This window comes from Vicugna pacos, chromosome 15, assembly GCF_048564905.1.
Source record: "Vicugna pacos chromosome 15, VicPac4, whole genome shotgun sequence".
Lineage (NCBI taxonomy): Eukaryota > Metazoa > Chordata > Mammalia > Artiodactyla > Camelidae > Vicugna > Vicugna pacos.
In genome coordinates, this window is record NC_133001.1 from 1,661,502 (window position 1) to 1,682,259 (window position 20,758).

General features: G+C 44.0%; 2 long non-coding RNA genes across 3 annotated transcripts in view; one reads left to right on the forward strand and one right to left on the reverse strand.

Annotated features, from left to right (window-relative positions):
• The window catches only part of LOC140685608 (uncharacterized), a 64,455-nt gene that overhangs the window by 34,320 nt on the left and 9,377 nt on the right, over positions 1–20,758 (forward strand). Inside the window, exons 2-3 of one of the 2 annotated variants that reach the window (XR_012058857.1) lie at positions 19,408–19,717; positions 20,586–20,684. This is a non-coding gene — a long non-coding RNA (uncharacterized lncRNA). Of the gene's footprint in view, positions 1–19,020; positions 19,718–20,585; positions 20,685–20,758 lie in introns of those variants that run through there. The other variant, XR_012058856.1, reaches the window with a different exon arrangement.
• On the reverse strand, positions 14,049–15,942 carry LOC140685609 (uncharacterized). The gene is made up of 3 exons (XR_012058858.1): positions 15,152–15,942; positions 14,628–14,736; positions 14,049–14,146 (listed from the first exon to the last, which is right to left on the reverse strand). It is a non-coding gene; the product is annotated as an uncharacterized lncRNA (long non-coding RNA).

Consider the following 20,758-nt stretch of genomic DNA (forward strand, 5'->3'; position numbering starts at 1 on the left):
CATAGAATAGTAAAAAATAAAATAAAATAATAATTTCTGGCAGAGATAAGGAAGATGGAGCATTTGGCCAGAGCACTGCAGAATGAATATGATAAGTAAAAATGATTGAAAGTGAACTTTGGAGCAAGAGTTCTGACAGCCAAGGCAGGCAGAGTTGAACTCAGAAAATTAACAGGTGGTCAGATTGACAAGGGTATAAAGTCCATACAACACATTTATGACACAAAGGGAAGAAAATTTTTTTAAACTAAACTAAGTACACATTCTTTAAATCCCTGTTTTGCTCTAAGTTCTAGGGAGTCACAGAGACTGCAAAGATATATTCAAAGTAACAATTGCCTTTGAGAGGCTCCTTAGTAACTTCATTAGAGGTCAGCTGCTACATAAGACAGTGGAGGCAAGGCCCAAAGTGAGAAGAAAACAAGGAGGGAGTGATTAAAACAGAATATATAGGACTTTAAACTCCAGAATGAGTGGTCTACATTTCAACTGCTAGCTGGTGGGAATGGATTTGCTCATTGAAACACAGGAGTAATGTGATTAGAGCATTGTGTCACCAAATCAACCTAGTTGTATTAAAAAACACATCCAAATGAACAATAGGTACAGAAAAAATGTTCAATGTCACTGAATATCAGGGAAATGCAAATTATCAAAATCACAGTAAGATATCACCTCACACCTGTTAGTATGGCTACTATCAAGAATGAAAGAGGAAAAAAAGGAGGCAAGAGATAATAAGGGTTGGCAAGGATGTAGAGAAGAAGGAACACTTGTACACTGTTGGTTCAGCCACTACAAAAATTATTTTAAAATTAAAAATAGAATTATCCTAGGATCCATTAATCCTGTTTCTGGGTATATATATATATACAAAAATGAAAACAGGATAGCCAAGAGATATTTGCACTCTTGTATTTACTGTAGCATTATTCACAATAGCCAAGATATGGAAACAGTATAAATATCTGTCAACAGATGAATGATAAAGAAGATGTGATGTAAATATGTATACATATATACACACAGTTTACCCTTGAATATAATATTGTTATATACATATGTATATACAGCTGAACCTTGAACAACAGAGTTTGAACCATATAGGTCCAACTACAAGCAGATATTTTTTCAGTAAATACTACTACGGTACTGCATGATCTACAGACAGAACTGTGGATATGGAGGGCTGACTATAAAGTTAAATGTGGATTTTTGACTGCGTGGAGTGGTCAGTGCCCCTAAACCCTGCATTATTCAAGAGTCTATATATAGAGAGGGGGGAATATTATTCAGCCACAAAAAAGGAAATTCTGCCACTTGTGACAACATGGATGGACCTTGAGGGCATTATGCTAAATGAAGTAAGTCAGACAGAGAAAGTCAAATACTGTATAATCTCACTTATAGGTGGAATCTTAAAAAGCTAAACTCATAGAGACAGAGTAGAATGGTGGTTACCTGGCTGAGGAGTGGTGGAATTGAAGAGATGTTTAAGGGTACAAACTCGCAACTAGGAAATAAGTAAGTCCTAGAGATCTAATGCACAACATAGCAATTATAGTCAACAGTACTGTATTATAAACTTCACAGCTGTTGAGACTAGATGTTAATTGTTTGTAGCACAGAAAAAGAAATGATATTATGTGAAGTCATCTGCATAATAGAGGTGATAGTGGTATTAGCTAAGTCTATGGTGGTAATTAGATTGCAATATACAAATGCACCAGATCAACACTATATACAGCTTATACTTAATGTTATATGCCAATTACATGCCATCTTTTAAGCCTAGTTTTTTAATATAATATAATAAGACTGTATGGGAGGAGTTTGGGAGAGTGGATGGGTGAATGGGGCGCTGCAGAGACAATCTTTAATATTAAGCAAGGTGTAAAAAGAATGATACTTATTATCCATATCTGTTCTACAACTTCAAAAGCATTTGATGGGGATAGGGATAAAAAAATAACTCAAAAAAGTACTACTTAAATTAAAAGCATTTCAGTGAACTATTTTGCTTCTGTAATTTTCAAGAACCTGACAGTTTAGTCTTATACTGATCCCATGAAGCTAACGAATGAAGAGGGAAGCCTTTTACCCAGATGAGGAAAGAGAAGTGTACAGATTCAAGTGACCACAGGCCAAGGCTGCCAGATAAAATACAGGATGCAGAGTTAAATTTGAATTGCAGGTAAACAACACAATTATTTAGTGTAAGTGTGACCTATGCAATAATGCTCCAAATATTGCATGGGGATATTTATACTTTAAAATGTATCTGTTTATCTGAAATTCAAATCTGACTGGCATCTTGTATTTTTACTTTCTAAATCTGGCAACCTACCATGATTGCAAAGTAAGCCAAGAGAAGGTGAACTGGGAGGTCTCTGTGTGCTCTTAGAGGATGCTGTCTTCAAGTTCAGCCTTCTTCAAGTCAAACTGCCCCCCTATTCCAAATGCATACACCTAGCTTCCTTCTCCCTGCTCTCTTTCTCCAAGAAGGGCTGTGCCTGGAGTCAGGACTCACCTGAATTCTCTCAGGAGATAATTTCCCATCCTTCACAGTGACTCTGTTTCTCAGATCCTGGGTGCCTTGACCAAAGTTACAACAGCCACAATACAGGGCAGGATGTTGCATCGGACCACTGGCCTGTGCTTTCACCAATCACAAGCTGCCTGGGGATGGGCATAGGCATGGTAAAGTAGACAGGGGCGGATCTGAAGGGGAGGGGGACAGGAAGGGGCAGGGTGTGTGTGTGTGTGTGTGTGTGTGTGTGTGTGTGTGTGTGTAATGTAGGGGGAGAATCAAGCTGAAGTGGGAGAGAATAAATCTAACACTCTGGGTTTACTTTGCTTCCAAGGAAATTCCAGGATTTCAGGCTCATACATGGCAGGGGCCATCCTATTTCTCAGAAATCTGAGATTTGAAGACTCCCAATATTTTGTCCTCTTCCAAACACACAAAAAGAAACTCTTGTAAGGAAAAAGAATGATAATTAAAAATAAAATGTCTGTTCTTCTATTCATAAAAATCAAATCAAGTGTAAATATCTTTCTTCAGCAGTCTGATGCTTCAGAAGACTAGTCTGCACAGAAAGAGTATGAAAATAGAAAGTTCTGAACGTTATTCGAGGTAGAGCAATTGTTCTTCCTGTTGTTCTAAGGCTATTATTACAAGCAGGAAGGAGACAGGGCCTAACATACTCATCTCCACCATCTGGTCCCCCACTCCCTCCCCTACACCACCCATCAGAGCCACAAAGTACAAGCTGGCCATAGTGATAATTTCAAAGCAGGTGATTAGCTGACTGCTGACTCTGAGCCACTGCTGTTGGGGGGGGGGTGAAATGGCTTATTCATTACGTTTCCCCCCAAGTGGAGAGCAGAACAGGTAACTGATTTTCTTCAGTTTGTATCCAGCATGAAATTGATCTGCTGAATTCAGAAACTGCATGTTCATCTGTTCCAATTCCTTCTTTTTTCCCAAATAAAAATACCATGGCTGAAGATGTTTAAGTTACTGCTCCCCATCGACACAGCTCATGGGTCTCAAGTGCCTTATAATCATTTCTAAATTTTGTATTACTAGTTATGTTTCAATCACCAGAGTGAGAGAAATATATTTGAAGCAGGATTGTCTCACACCCCATTCTGGGTTTATGGTTTACTTAGTTCATATTTAAGAACCTGTGTACCAAAGCCTTGTTTCCCAAACTTTCACAGTGATCTAAGGACCTTGTAAGTGTGGGTTCTGATTCTTTCCAACTGGGGTTAATGCTTTGTCTTTCCATCAAGCTCCCTACTGATGCCATTCCTGCTGGTCCTTTAAGGAGGAAGGTACTAGGCCGGGGATTCTCAAAGCATGGTCCCAGGACCAGCGGCATCAGTGTCACCTGAAAACTTGTTAGAAATACAGATTTCAGGTCCCAGCTCACACCTGCTGAATCAGAAACTCTGGGCATGTGCTATTCTATTGCCTGCTAAGATTTGAGAGCCAGTGTAATAAACCATTTATTACTCACAGATAAAACTCATCATCCCCTACATGCTCAATTAAGCAGGCCCTGTTGGACCTCAGACACTAAATGATGGAGATGTGGTAACACCAAAGGCCTCTAGTTTCTTCAGCCTCTTTAACTTCCTCTCTGCTCACACTAGCATGAGTCCATCTGGAAGGACAAGACTTTAAATCTACTACCGAAGGCTAACCAGTGAACCTCCTGGGACTTGCATTCTTCATCTGTAGAATGGATAGTGTATAAGTGAAAGTGAGTTTTAGTGAACTGTAAGGTATTCCGCAATGATGGTGGCGGTGAGAGTTGACCGAGCACAACAGACGTGCACGTCATAGGAGCTTCATTTAGCACTCTCAGTGCTGTGCAGAAGAGTAAGAGATGCCAGTCATTTCAAAGCCAGTGCCTCAACTTCCCCACAGATGCAGGTCATTTCTATCCTCTGCAAGAGTCCTCCCTGTCAGTATTCTCTACTTGCTTTTTCACTCTACTTGGTCTCCTGCCTACCAACAAGTTCAGCTTTCATTTGTTTGGAAAAGGACACAAAATGCTTTCCATTTATTCTGATAGTCAGAGAACAGTCATCTACAATTGCCTAGTTGGTGATGATGATGAGAATGAGGAGTTCATGCTCAACAATGTTATAATTAGCTCGACTGATCCTTATCTGGAACTTGTGAGGGATGTGTCCTTGTTGCCACAACACATTTTCAAATGTAGAAGGGAAATTTCCTTTTATGACACCACTTGCAGAAATATATCACAATGAAAGCTGTTTCCTTGAGTTATTTCCTCATTCCTTCCAGAAATGACCAGAAACTTTGAAGGATTAAAAAAACCAAAGTTAATAGTTTTGAAGAATTTGAGGTCTTGTTTACCATCCCTTTTAAGACCACGACCTAGCTAAAAAACGTATTCTGAACAATGAAAGATTCAGCTTGGTTTAACAAACTGTGTATAGATCTGTGGCCTCATTCTCCCTAATCAGAATGCAAATACTCAACCTTTAATTAGCATACTCAACAGAACATCCTTTCTATCACCTCCTAGGAACTTTCCCCTAAGGCAAACTTCATGCTGCATTTCCCTCTGGCATTTGATCCTTTACTAGCAGTTAATAAGCTCAACTTCCTTGAATGAACTGGCAGTCATTGACACTAAGAATTGGCAAATCTTAATGGTTCTGATGTTTACATCCCGCTAAGGTTAGAGGTTAAGTTGCAGAAAACTGATGTCGTTATGAATTGATAGTGGGTGTAGAAGCAGATGACTTAGATTTATTATACGTAGAGAGTTAAACATACATAGTTTAGTAATCTATCAGCATTCTTTCTGGAATCTATAAAATTAAACATAAATAAAATATAAAATAAAAATCTGTATTATTCAAATGCTCTTTGACCCATGCTCAATAATAACTTTGGACATTTTGTTCTTATAATCTGTTTTCAGTTGAAAGGCACACCATTCAGAAGACAATCAGCTGGTTTATATGGTTAAATGCCACATAAGATCTAGTCTCTTAGTAACTTTCAACTACATAGTATGGTATTGTTAGCTATAATCACGATGCTGTCTGTGCATCAGGTCCCAAAACTTACTTGTCTTCCACGGGCAAGTTTGTACCCTTGGGCTAACATCTCCCCATGTGACCCACATGACGGGAGTCCATGCCATTGCTTTGCTCAGTGATGCATGGGGAAATTCAAATTCTGAGAAGCTCAATGGCTGTGCATATGGAATATATTGTTCTAAGTAATGAAGTGTATTTGTTTTTGTTTTATTATCTTCAATATGGAAAAAAAAACTTTGAATTGAAGAAAATTTTGGCCAAAAAACTCCACTATTATAATTGTAAAAAAAAATGTTTTAAAACAAAACTAAGACTACACAGGTCTTTGAGAAATCTGTGATGGCAGCTTACAAGATACGTGAAGTAGCGCAATAATTGTAAAGTTGCAGATAAATAGAAAAGAAAAAAAGGAAACTGCAAAACCCTGTGGGAGATCTTATCTCTCTTTTGTTTTATTTGTCTAACTTTATTGAGGTGGTAAATAAAAATAGCATCTATTTAAGATGTATGACATGATATTTTGGTATATACTGTGAAGCACTCACCACAGTCAAGCTAATTATCTCTTCTAACAGCGTGTTCAGCTCTGGAATGGGCAAGTTGAAGAAAAGACTACTTGTTTTCAACAGAGAGAGAATTCCTTCTTCCCTAGGGCTGTTTGCATTCTCCAGGCGGCCACGGTCTCACACTGTGCAGTTCAGCATATTTATACACATGAGCATTAAGCAGCATCTGTGTGACCATGCTCTGGGAGCTGGCGATGCAGAAGGAAATGAACAAACCATTGCCTTCATGAGCTTCCATTCTGAAAGAAGGAGGCACAGACGTGGGAATGAGGAAATACGCATCTGGAATGTGAGGTGATGGAAAGTACTCTCGAGAGGAGCGGAGCAGGAATGGAGAAAGGGCGGGTCTGCCATTGTGAGTAGTGCAACAGCGAAAGTCACTCCCCAGGTGAAACTTGAGGAGAGACATGAGGAGAGGGTGGTGGTTCTAGGCAGAGTCCTCAGCAGGGACAAAAGTAATGTCAGATGAGTGCCTGTCATGTGTCAGGAACAACAGAGACTCCTGTGGGTACAGCCAGGGGAGGAATGGGGGAAGTGGTGGGCCATCGGGTCAGAGAAGTAATGGATATGGAAGGTGAAGGGGCAGCTAGTATAGGGCTTCGTGGGTTGTTACGGCAATGTTGCGTCTTTATTCAGAGTCAGGTGAATGGGAGTGAATGCTTTCGAATAAGATACATTCTATGTGACTTACATTTTAATACAGTGATTATGGTTGACACAGGGATACAAGTTGTGAGAAGTAATTGTAATCTGAATATTTTAAAGATAGAGCCAGTAGGACTTTCAGAGAGATCTCATGTGCTGAGTGAGGGTAGGGAGTGGAAAAGTGAGTGATGAAAGTTGACTATGTGATTTCTGACTTGAGAACCTAGTAGAATAGAGTTATTATCAACTGGGATGGGGAGGGTGAAGCTAGAGCAGATCTGGTAGGGAACAGGGCTCATTTTCTGAAGTGTTAAATTTGGAATTGGTATTAGCCTGCCAAAGAAAATCACACATTAGGTGGCTTGAACAACAGGAATTTATTTTCTCACAGTACTGAAAGTTGAAAATCCTAGATCAAGGTGTCATCAAGGTTGGTTTCTGGTGAGGTCTCTCTTCCTGACTTATAGATAGCCTTCCTGTTACTGTGTGTTCACATGCCTTTCCTCTGTGCATGCTCAGGGTGGGAGAGGGAGATGGGGAGAGAGAGAGAGGAAGGAGAAGCAGATTCGTGTTTTTCAACTTCTTATAAGGACACCAGTCCTATGGGATTAGGGTAGTACTCTTATGACCTCACTCGGATAAACTTAATTATCCCTAAAGGAGCCATCTCCAAACATAGTCACAGTAGGGTTAAGAGCATCAACATATAAATTTTGGAGGAATGCAGTTTAGTCCATTCCATCTTCCAAATGAAGATATAACATAGACAATGAACTGTATGAATCTGAAGTTGGGTGTGGGTGTGCTGGCCAGGGATATAATTTGGAGAGTCTTCATGATATAGTTAGTATTTGAACCCATTAGACTGCATTAGATAACTAAGGGAGTGAGGGGATAAGAAATATATTATTTAAGGTGCAAACCCATGTGCACTCCTTGCTCTACTACTTAATAACCACATAGCCTTCAGCAAGTCATTTGCCCACGCAAAGCCTCAGTTGCCTCATCTTTAAAGTGGGGTTCATGATAGCCCCTTGCAGGGTCACTCAGGAGTAATTTGCATTATATAGTGTCAAAATTAGTTGGATTGACATCCAGCTGATGGGAGAGAGTCATTTGGTGCTTTGGAGAGAAAACACATGTTGGAACATCTTAAAACTTACACAAGGTTATATGTCAATTATATCTTAATAAAGCTAAGAAAAAAAAGATCATTTTATACTCTGATTAACAGACTACCTCCAGAATCGTTCATTCATTGACTAATAATAATAATAAATATATATTAGGCATTGTCAACATGCGAGATATCAGGCAAATATATGGGACAGTGGGGAATGTATTAGTAACTATGACAGGCGCAGATCTTACCTTACAAATTAGAATAATACTCTGAAAACCCTTTAAAATACATATCAAAAAACTGGAACAGTTAACTTAGAGACTTGACTAACAGTCCAAACTAATTAGTGCCAGTGCAATATACAAACCCAGTCCTGAATAATTTCACAGGTCAAATTCTTAGTAACAGTCCTCTACTGAGGCTCTTTTTATTATACAAATCAAAGAGTACAGAGGGAAACAGTTCAAAATGAATTTCTGTTTTTTAAATCAACAGATGAATAGAGAACCATAATGCAGTGAAGTCACACAATGGAATATTACTCAGCTATAAAAATAAGTAAAATACTGATACATGCTACAGTATCCAAGAACCTTGAAAACATTATACTAAGTGAAAGACGTCAAACATAAAATACCGCATACTGTATGTTTTTATTTGTATGGAATATCCAAAATAGTCAAATCCATAGAGACAAAGTAGATTTAATTGTTGCTAAAGACTGGAGAAGGGAAAGCAAATAGAAAGTGATTGCTTAAAGAGAGCATGTGGGGGGTGACAAAAGTTTTGGAACCAGATACTAATGATGGTTGCACTATTTTGTAATTGCACTTAATTCCACTGATTTGTACACTTTAACTTGGTTACAGTGGTAAATGTATGTGTTATATGTGTTTTACCATAGTAAATATAAACGATCTAGCAAAAAAAATTAGTTCGTCATTGTATTGTACACCAATAATAGAATAATTGGATTTCAAAAAAACCTTTAAAACCTGTACCAAAATTATGGTATAGGCAAATATTTCAGACTCTCCCCTCCACTACATGATAAATTTTGTGTAGACATAACTGATTCTTATGTTCTGCAATCAATGTTAGGCAGTATAAAAACCTAAAATAACATTTTATTCATGAAAAGAATCAATTCTGTGTGTACAGAAATTATAATAAAATTGCAATCAGTCAATAGGGAAAAAAAAAACCAAAGCTTCGTTCCTTCCAATTTCATCTTCCTGACATCATTACCCTCTGTCTGCCTCCTGATTGCTCCAAGGGATAAAATGAATGTCTTGTGATTTTAAGGGTTTTATGACACACTTGGTCCTTTGGGGTTGGCATATATTTCTTATTCTGAAAACACTATGAATCATCCTCACTACTTTTGCTGACAGTTTTCTTAGGGGAAAAAAAGTGCTTCTTCTAATTTAAACCTATTCTGATTTTAAAACTTAAGGCTCTGTCCTTACACATGCATTTGAAGACAGTCTAGCACACTTGCCACTACTGGCTTGGAGATTTCCAGTATTTTTATGGCTTCTAAATCTGTTGGCTGCTTTCCTGCTTTTTAATGTCACATGCCCTGAGTTTGTGGATCTTATCGATTCTTGAAATAAAATACAGCTCATTATACAATGTTTGCACCTGAATGCAGAAAGATGCTGCTGCTGTCTCCCCATCAGTAAGTGACATTCTGGGGTCTATTTGTTTTTCATGGTATTTAAGATAAAACAGAACACGGAGTTTCTGGCAGTTTCAATTAAGATTGATGAGCACTGATCCATTTCAGTAATCTAATTCGCTCTTCTTGTAGTCTTTGGTATTTTAGCAGGTTGCCCGCATTCATGGGTAGAGTTTGTGACTGCATAATTGACTCACAAAATTTGGACTCATCCCCGTAACTGTCACCATGCTACCTTTCTTTGTCATAATGTCACAGGACTTGGGGTGGGGGCCACATTTTCAAGAGTGATTTTTTTTTCACTGTAACAATTTTGGTTACTCACTGAATGAACAAAACTCTTCCTTTACCAGGAATGTTATTTTTGTACTAAGAATCTTGTTGTCTTGAGTGTGCTCCAAGGAGCTCTGAGGAGCTCTTGGCCTTTGAGTGAGCCACTGATTGTCACAAAGATCTCTATGTCCTCAAAAATTCTACCAAACTATTATATTACTTCATGACCATGACTGATCTCTTGGTCCCCCTCTCTTGGTGACATTCAAACATTTTCTTCATATGTGGGTCAACAAAATTTTCATATCTCCAGAGGAGATAGTTAACACCCAGGGGGACAATGCAGTTTTCGGTTTACTGTTCTACTTTTTGATGTCCTCATCAGTTTGTCTGAGGTGACTGTCTGTACAGGGCAATTACTTTATTGTGCCATGACTCAGTTACACATGACTATCCTCGCTCACTTCTCCTCTCCCACATCCACACTATGAAACCACCAGTGTTCTGACAGCTCTCCATGCTTCCTGAATTTGGAGGGGGTCAGAATCCATCTCCCGGGTGCTTTCTCAGAGTTTCAGTGCTGCTCAGGTCTTCTCTACGCAAAGCAGAGGATTTTCTCTGCATTCTAACTCAGTTAAGTCCACACCAGTATAACTTCTATGTGTGAATTTTGGCAAATGCCTGAGGCTCTCTGAGCTCCGTTTCTACAAAATGCACTGGGAAACTCTCCATGTATTTTAAAACACTGTGAATGTACATGTCTTCAAGTTTATTTTGCTTCATAAAATGCCAGTTATAGAGATAAGTAAGTTTCACTCTCTGGGACTTTAAAAGGATTGACAGTTGAGTTTACAGCTGCTCTGTTCCTCACATCTCAATGGGCTCTAATTTTAATGAATTTACTCTTCCTTTTAAAAGAAAGGGAAGAAAAAATTCATGTTTTTGTAAATAAGGGCTCCAGAAATGTTCAGGGACAATGGAAGCAGATTGAGATTATCGATTTGCTTCTATGGAGGCTTCTGGCTTCACACATCATCCCTGCTGGCTCATCCTTTGTTTTACTCCCCGTGTGTAAGATGAAGAGATCACTGGAGTCACCTGTGCATGACTTTGACAGTTCCAAGAGTTCTTTGTTGACAATACTGCTGTGAGATTGCCCTGTGAGTGAGTGAGAATCAGCTATACCTTTCCATTTCTTTAGTTCTGCCTCCACCATGACCACATACCATCCTAACAATCTGTCTTACAGTTTACCCATTCAGTGGCTATTGATTAAAGGACTTCTGTGTATTAGACACTGGGTTAGTGTCTAAATGCAATAAGCAAAATAACAGGAAGGCATGGCTCCATGGAATTTATACTGTAATGGAAAGGGACAGATAATGAACATAATAAATTAGAATAGCGTGTTTATTCTATAGTGATAAGTACTATAAATAAAAATAAAACAGGAAAAGGAGAGAAGGGAGCTGGGTGGGTTTTCAGTATTAAATAAGACAATGAAAGATGACTTTTGAAGACCAACCTGATGGAGGTGAGAAGGCAAGCATGTGACTGTTTTGGAGGAAAAGCCTTGTTCCACAATAATGGGGGTAGTGAGCAGTAAAGCAGTGTGATCTTATCATCTCTCTCTCTCTCTTTTTTTTTTTTTTTTTGGCATTCCGTGCTTTATTTTTTCCTTATCCCTTTAAAATACTGAGCACTTTTGTATCTCAGTATAACTAATTTATTTTTATAACTTTGTTGCATGGTTATATTTATGTACAATAAAAATAGAATTCTGTTTGAGGCTTTAGTATGTAGAAATACGATACATGCTTGTACCTTTGTGTGTAAATTTTAATCTGTTTTACTTTTCTTTCTTGGATTAAAACTTCTTACAGCAAGTATTCCTCAGCTAGTACACTTCTAAGCTTGTAGTCTAATGCTGTGTACACAGGGTAATTCTTTTTTTTTTAATTGAAGTATAGTCAGCTTACAGTGTTGTGTCAGTTTCTGGTGTGCAGCACAATGCTTCAGTCATACATGAATATACATATATTCACTTTCGTATTCTCATATTGTCTCTTAATGTAATCTTCAGGCTGCTGTGTTGAGTATGCTTTGAAGGCAAGTAACAGGGAAGCAGGAAGACCAGTCAGAATGTGAGGTCAGTTGTTCAGGCAGTAAATGATAACAGTAAGGGCCAGGGGAGTAGCAGCGTAAGTGGTGAGAGGTGATGAGACTCTGGTTATATTTAATAATAAAGCAAAAATTTGCTGATAGTTGTGGGATTTGAGAGAAAGAGAAACGTCAGAATGGACTCCGTGTGACTATTAACTGAGTAGGGAGGCAGCACAGGCTCAGTTTTAAAGGCAGTGCAGTGTTTCACCACATGAAATGCCATCCTCCACCCATTGAAAACCTCATCACTAAAAATTTAGGTTGACTCCAGATGTTGCTACTGTAAGTAATATTTCAATAAAAAAGAAATAGCGCATAACTGTCCAAGAGTTTTGCATGAATGTCCATTTTTTCCCCAGGCTATGATTATTTCCATGTCTTCTAGCACGCATTCCAAGTTGGCCTTCAGGAAGATGGCACAAGATCATCCATGGAGCAGTTGGATGGGTGCTTTCAAATACAGTGGCTATGCATTTACGTTTAAAGTTTGCTCGCTGATACAACCCCTAGTGCTTGATACCCTGTGCCCCCCACTCACCTGCAGGTGGGCTTTGTGCCCACCTCTAGCTCTGCGTGATGGTGGAAGTAGCCAGTGGGAGTTCTCCAGAAGTCTTTGTGCTTCTGGGCTTCTCTGAACGACCCTCGCTAGAACCTGTCCTTTTCGTCATTGTCTCAGGGATTTATGTGGTGTCCGTCTTGGGCAACAGCACCATCATTCTGCTTTCCTGTATGGATGTGCACCTCCACACACCTGTGTACTTCTTTCTTGTCAACCTTTCCTTCCTGGACATTAGCTTCACCACGAGCATCATCCCACAACTCCTGGTCAACCTCTGGGGTCCACAGAAGACCATCCGCTATGGAGGCTGTGTGGCCCAGTTCTGTATCTCCCACTGGTTGGGGGCGACTGAATGTATCCTCCTGGCAGTCATGTCTTACGATCGCTACGCTGCCATCTGCAGGCCACTCCACTACACTGTCGTCATGCATCCACAGCTTTGCTGCAGCCTGGCCTTTGCCTCATGGCTTGGGGGTCTGACCACCAGGGGCTGGGGGAGGAAGGAAGGGGAGTGCGCACTTTGGATCCAGGGTATTATTTTCAGGAAAGAAATAGCGTAAAACTAGATGGTAGTGATGGTCGCACAGCATGTGAATGCAATAATGTTCCTGAATTGCACAATTTAAAAGGGAAAAAATCTGTAATTTATTTAAGGAAATAGGAAGCGGAAAAATAAAGGATGCCAACCATGGGGTGAAACAAACAAAGTAAAATAAAGGAAAGCAAAACAAAAACAACTTCAGGGGTAGTGAAGTCAACTTCAGGTGGGGGAAGGGATTCATAGTGGGATTTTGGAGAAGGTGTAGGAGGGGGCAGAGGGGGCTCAGCCCTAGGGGGTGATGATGCCTGAACAGGTTCTCCAGTGCCCAGTGGTGCATGTGCAGTTGCAGGAGCGGCAGGCGCTTCAGGAGCAGCTAGATCAGCAGGAGCAGCAGGCTGTTCAGGAGTGGCAGGCGCTTCAGGAGCAGCTAGATCAGCAGGACCTGCATGCTCTTCAGGAGCGGTAAGATCAGCGGGAGCGGCAGGCTCTTCAGGAGTGGCCAGATCATTAGGAGCAGCAGGCTCTTCAGGAGTGGCAGGCTCTTCAGGAGCGGCTAGATCAGCAGGACCTGCATGCTCTTCAGGAGCGGTAAGATCAGCGGGAGCGGCAGGCTCTTCAGGAGTGGCCAGATCATTAGGAGCAGCAGGCTCTTCAAGAGCGGCAGGCTCTTGAGGAGTGGCTAGATCAGCAGGAGCAGCAGGCTCTTCAGGTGCAGCAGGCTCTTCAAGACTGTCAGGCTCTTCAGGAGCAGCAGGCTCTTCAGGAGCGGCAGGCTCTTCAGGAGCAGCAGGTTCTTTAGGAGTGGCTAGATCAGTAGGAGCAGCAGGCTCTTCAGGAGTGGCAGGCTCTTCAGCAGCGGCAAGATGAGCAGGAGCTGCAGGATCTTCAGGAGCAGCAAGTTCAGCAGGAGCAGCAGGAGGGAGCTTGCTGTCTCCTGCTGGATCCTGGTGGTCCTGTTTTTGTTCTGTGCCGTCTTCCCCTGCCTCTGCCTGCTCTGGACCTGTAACTGTTGGACGTGGAGAGAGCTTTAAGTCTAGTGGTTGTACTCAGGCTTGACAGTGGAAAAAGGTACCCATATGCCTCCCTTTCCATGTGCCTTTCAAGGACAGAAGTCTTCCCAGAGCTTTGCAGACAGCTCCCACCAAGCAAGTGCCCACAGGCTGTGTTCTGTTTCTAAATTCTTCCAGACAGGTGGTCTGAGGCCAGTCTTTGCTCTGGTTCCAACAGCAGCCGTTGCGGATGCCTCCTTGTGTGTCCCAGCGCTCCGCCCTCCCTCACCTACACACCCGCACCAGCCCCGCCCTTCTCACCTTTGGGCTCTGCTTTGGGGGGCTCCTGGTCCTCTACCTGAATCCCCGGGAAGTGGGCATGGTGCTCCAGGTCAGAGCCGGGGGTGCTGAGCTGCCCCTCAGCCCTGGGCAAGATCTTGGGGAGAGACCTGGTCGGTGTCTGGGCAGTAGGCCTTGGTGGTGGGGAGCCCTTCATACCTAGACTCTTCCGGAGCCTGTGCTGGCCTTCCACAGTGTGGCACACCAGCCCCTCACTTGGGGAGGTGGCATGAGTGTCCTGGTTCCCCGGATCCTGCGGTGTCTGCCTCTGCAATGACAGTGACCGGCAGCCGGCCCGGCCCGGAGGTCTTAGAGCCCTGCCCGGCCAGGACCACTCCTGCTTCTGCCCCACTCGACCCTCTCCTGCCAAATCAGACTGGCACCTTGGTCATCTCAGTCACCCGGGAGGCAAGAGACACTCCCAGAGGGCATGGGCGCCACCTCGGGCAGCAGGGCCCTGCCCCGGTTCTCCACATCCCATCCAGCCCACGTGGACCCAGGTTGTGGATGTGATCGGCCCCCCAGGCCTCTGACCCTTCCTCAGCCTGCTCTTGCTTGAGGCAGGACCCCCCCAACATGACTGCCCCACCTCCACCAGTCAGGAAGGGGCCGTGGGGCCACCCGGGGGGGCTCTGAGTGGTGGCCCGGCCTGGGCGGGCCTGCCCTGGGCCTCCCTGTGTTACCTTTCGGTCCCTGTGGCCAAAAGGCCAGAGGCGCCTGGGGTGAGACTCGACCCACTGCCGGCACTGTTGGCAAAGGCCATTGCTGCGAGCTTTCCGGGGGCCGCGACCTCGGGATCTTGGGACGCAACAAAACATTTCTGAGCTGAGCTGAGTTCACCAGCCAAGTCACTTGCGAAGTGTTCTTCTCTACAGAGCAGGTGCCTGGTGACCTGGGTTCCAAGTTCTGTTGGGCTGTGTTGCCAGGGAAGTGAGGTCACTTCCTGGGGTCCCCTTCCCCAAGCTTCCTCCTTACACAAAGCTCCCCAAGGGCCTCTCTGGGCAGCTGATGGCTCACTTCCCACCCCATGCCATTTCCACACAGTGACATCAACTCGGCCCCTCCTATAGCCCTAGGGAGGCCTGGATACAGCCAGGGCCACAGCTCTGAGGACACAGCTGGGTTAAGACCCAGCTCCCCCACCAGCAGTGCTGTCACCCTGGACAAGCCACCTGCTTCTCAGGGTCTCCCCAATCCCCCATCCGCCCAGTGGGGATCATTCCGGACCCTGCTTCCTAGAAAAGCCATCCTGTCTCTAGAACCACAAACACCTACAGCACCTGTCACCTCTGCGGGCTGGCATCACAGGGAGTTCATGCAGAGACTCAGCAAAGGAAGGGCCCCACAGAGGGCTGGTGGGAGCAGGGCACACCCCACACAGGCCAGGGTCTGCCCTGGGCTCTGCGGAAAGTCACTCTCCTTGCCGCCTGCTTCCCAGCTCCCTGTAGGCGGGTTGAAATTAAACACAACTCTGATATCGTCCATTCTGGCATGCAACCTCCTAGGTCATTCTGTCGTGTCAGATTCAGGCCCAGTGCCCCATCTTGGCCTCGGGTGCGCTGCCCCACAGTGGCTCCCTGCTTTTTTTTTTTGCCTTCTGGTCACACATCCTTGTGTGATTCCCACACACTCCCCTGCAGGGTGGATGGATACTGGGACCGGGTTCTGACATGTAGACTGACTTGTGAAAATGTGCGTAACTTCCACTCATTGCCATCTCCAGTGTTCATTCTCTCTCTCTCTCTGTCTCTCAGTGCCTCTCTGTCTGTCTGTCTGTCTTCTCTCTCTCTCTCTGTCTCTCTGTGTTTCAGTCCACCTGTCTCTTTCCTGTATGTATGTGTGTATATATTTATGTGTATATGTGTGTATTTATGTGTGTATATTTAGCCTCAGGGCAGATCACTTCTGAAAATGCCTTGATGACATACTGATTGTTTTAAATTCATGTTACTGAAGAAAAAACATCTTTGAAAGTTGTGCAAGCACTTTGGTGAGGTCAAATCTAAGGACCAGCACTGCTGGGGAAGGGATGCCCCTGTGGCAATTTGATGAGTCCTGTACCCTGTTTCCCCAGAGAAGAGCAGGGCAGGCAGAGGGGTGGGCCCGCTCTACTATCCTACCACCCAGCCTGCCCGGCCCGGCTGGCAGAGAACCGGACAGCGGGAGCCCCACCCCGAGAGTCCACGCAGACGCTGGACCCCGCCTGGCGCATGTGGAAGCTGGACGGGAGCCAGGCGCCCCTGGACCTGTTCCCGAGGAGGAACGCGGCTTGGGGTCTGGGCCGCCACTTGCCGTCGCCTCTGCTGCCGTCACAGGGCAGGTAAGGGGGTGCTGGTAGGAGCGCGCAGGTTGGGGAGCCGGGTGAGGCCTGGGCTGCACAGCTGGGGAGGCGCACAGAGAGGGGGGCGTGGGGTGAGGTCCAGGGTGAGGTCCAGGCTGCATGTCCCGTTATGACCCTGAGGCGGGTGCGGGGCCAATGTCATGGTTCGTCGTGCCTTCCCCCGGTTAGTAGCCCCTGAACCCCGTTTCTTTGCTGCTGCTTGTACCCGGGTTTGGGTAGGCGGGTGCAGCCCCGGGAGGTGGGAGGGCGCCGAACGGCCCTGGAGCACTTTCCGCTGGCCCTCAGGTCATGGCCTGCCTGCAGGAGGCGGGTGCGGGGCTGCCAGGGTGTGGGGGCTGTGGCATCCACAGCAGCAGCAGGGAGAGGGGTCTGCTCCTGGGAGCTGTCCAGTTGCTCCATCTACCCCATGGCCTGTCCTGGGGGCGGTCTCTGCTGCCCCAGGTTTACAGGAAATATGTGTTCATGTCAGCCTGCTCCTGGGAGGAGGGCGCACTGTGGTCAGGAGGCAGTGTCAGCAGCAGAAAAGGACTTTAGGAGGACCGGGCTCTAGCCCAGAGTAACTCACTCTCCTTTCTGCTCTTGCTTCCTCAGTGGGTGGCTGTAGAGGCTTTTCCAGTATAAATTATTATCAGATTTTGAACATAGGTTTCTGTGCTATACAGAAGAAACTTTTTTTAAAAAGTCTACTGTATATTTAGTGGGTAATATTTGTAAATCTCAAACTCCCAAATTTATCCCTTCCCACCCCCTTTCCCTGGTAACCATGATTATTAACCAAGTCTGCAAACCTGTTTCTGTTTTCTAGATGAGTTCATAGTGTCATCTTTTTTTAGATTATATGTGTGAATCATATCATTTGGTATTTTTCTCTTTGTGGCTCACTTCGCTAAGAATGATGATCTCCATATTGCTGCAAATAGCAGTCTTTTAACCTTTTTAACGGCATAGTAGTATTCCATTGTATAAATACTACTGCTTCATCTTCATCCAGTCACCTATTTCTTCATTTAGGTTGCTTCCACATTTTAGCTGTTATATATAGTGGTGCTATGAATACTGGGGTGCAGGTACCTTTTTGCATTGGAGTTTCCTCTGAATATATACACAGAAGTGGGATTGCTGGATCATAGGGTAAGTCTTTTTTTAGCTTTTTGAGGACATTCCATACTGTTTTCCATAATGGCTAAACCAAACTACATTCCCACCAGCGGGCTAAGAGGGTTCCCTTTTCTCCACACCCTCTCCAGCATTGATCATTCATGAACTTTGAAGTGACAGCCATTCTGACTGGTGTTTTGTAGTTTTCATTTCCATTTCTCTGATAATTAGTGATATTGAGCATTTTTACATGTGCCTATTGGCCATTTGTAGTCTTCATTGGAGAATTACTTCTTTAGGTCTTCTGCCCATTGTTGGATTGGGTTGTTTGTTTTTTGCTATTAAATTTTATGAACTTTATATATTCTGGGAGTTAAGTCTTTGTCAGTCGCATCATTTACAGATACTTTCTCCCATTCCATAGGTTGTCGTTTTGTTTTGCTTATGGTTTCCTTTTCTGTGCAAAAGCCTGTAAGTTCAATTAGCCTTTAAGTTTAACAGCTCATGCATCTTAAACATGTTTAACAGATCATGTATCAAGGAAATACAAGTGAAAACTAGATGAGGTACCATCTCACACCAGTTAGAATGGCCATCATGCAAAAGTCATTGCACATGTCATCCAGAAATCGTAGCACACATCATTAATTATGGGGGCTTTTCCGCTAGTCGCACTCGAGTTTAAATTCCAACCCACCTACTGGCTGTAGAAAGCCAGGGAATTGTGTCCAGTGAATACATATCTGTATTAGTCATATTCCTTCATCAGAGTGGTTTCTCTTTTGTATAAGAAATGGTAAGCACATAACTTACATTGATTTTTATGTATACATTCACATATAATAGCCACAAAATACAAGGCCACTGAAAAAAAGATACTCCTTTTTTCTTACTGTAGAATGTGTTCAAACCTTTAGCAGATTCAGCCGTTACAGGGTTTACAGTACAGATGCCACCCCTTCCCGTTCTGGGGCCTCACAGGGACACTGCCAGGCTGAAGAAAAGACTTTTTGTCCTCCAGTTCATCTAAAGCTTTACTTCAGACCTGGGATTCTTTTAAAATATAATTTATTCGTTATTTAATGGAGGTACTGGTGATTGAACCCAGTACCTCATGCACGTGCTGTACCACTGAGCAACAGTCTCCCCAGCCATGCCTGGAACTGTGGGCACACCCTGGTCACGGGGAAGGGAGGGGTCCCTTTCTCTTGTCTCCTCGAGCCCCTCACTCTGCTTGTTGCCACTCAGAGCTCACAGTTCAGGGCTGTGAAATTTCCTTAACGGACATCGATATTTGGCTAATTCACTAGGTAGGTTCTGTGTGTGCCAAAGAAGCTTTTTAACCATCATGGTTTTCCTCTGCATTAAACTATGAAGGTTGTCTCTGTCCTTGTTAACTTCCTTTATCCATTCATCTAAAAATACCCAGTAGGCCTGGGTATACAAGTACAATTCTGCACTGCAGTTGGCAGTGGTTGTCTGCAATTTCCATTTTCCTAGACTCCCTGCTCCCCCCGACTGATGGCCCTGGCTCTGCTCTCACTGGCCCAGGCCGCCACGCTGGCTGTGTATCAGTGTTTGGCTGGGGGGTCCATGCGCCCAGCGAGCCCTGTGTGTGAAGCCTGCAGCTCCATGACGCCTGACCCCGTGCCGCACATCCGCCCCATCAGAGAAGTAATGCACCAGCCGTCGCCGGGTCCTGCTCTGCCCGTTGTGGTCCAGCTCATGGAAGACGGATTGCTTAGAAGGAACATGGAATTTACACTCGAGTTCCCCACAGGTGCCCCTGCGAACGCTTTGGGCTTCCAAGGTACGGTGTTTTCCTCGGGGATGTTGGACTTCACGTGCCCACCTGTTTGTTCATAGGCCTCCTGGGAAATGCGGCCATCAGGGGCCCTGTGCGCAGCTGGGCGTGCGGTCCTCGCTGCCCGCTGCCATCTGCGCCTGCTCCTGGGCGTGGAGGCCGGGGCTGGGGGGCCGCTGGGCCACGCTGACGTGCAGGTCACGGAGCTCTTGGACACAGACACGGGGTCTGAGGCATGTTCAGACGAGGTGGTGGAGGATGTGGATGACATGGCCTACACTGTAGTCAGTGCCTCCCTCGTGCCATCTGTCCCAAGCTCTGGTTTCCTCCGCGCCACTCCATGGGGCCTTCCTGCTTCTGCGAGGCACATGGGGAGGGGGCCTCCTAAGTGCTACCTTGGTTTTCTGTGCCTTTACTATTTTAGCTTTAAAACAGGCCCTTGTTCCAATATCGAATGATGTTGGGTAGGCATGACAGGAGATGTTATTAAAAAATCTTTTTTTTTTTTAAATAGAGATACTGGGGCTTGAACCCAGGACCTTGAGGACGCTAAGCGCGCACTCTACCTCTGAGCTATACCCTCCCCCTTAAAAAAATCAATATTTATATGACACATTGACTTCTGATTTCAGTAAGTTGTTTCATGGGCTTCATTCAGAAATGCCTCAGAAATTTTCCATCCTTTTAAGGTTTTGAGGTTAATTCTGCTTCCTGTGCTGTTGCCATTAACCTTTGAAAACAAAGAATTTTACAGTGAAAACATAGCGTAATATTTCACAGTTTCTTTTTTAATATTAGAGACTTTACATACTTCTTTCTTTTTAAGTAGGTTTATCTGGGTCACCATTTTAAAGAACGTGTTTATCTTTTATAGTCTGCTGCTGCTGTCCAAACCCAGAGCCAGACTTACAGAAAACAAGCTGCTGTCCTGACTAACGATGATTATTCGGTGTATGTGAGACACGCTATTCAGGTGAGTACTTGCCTCAGGCTGGAGCCATGCTTAGGTTTTCGTTCAACAAATATGTGCATGTCTCCAAAAGCCAG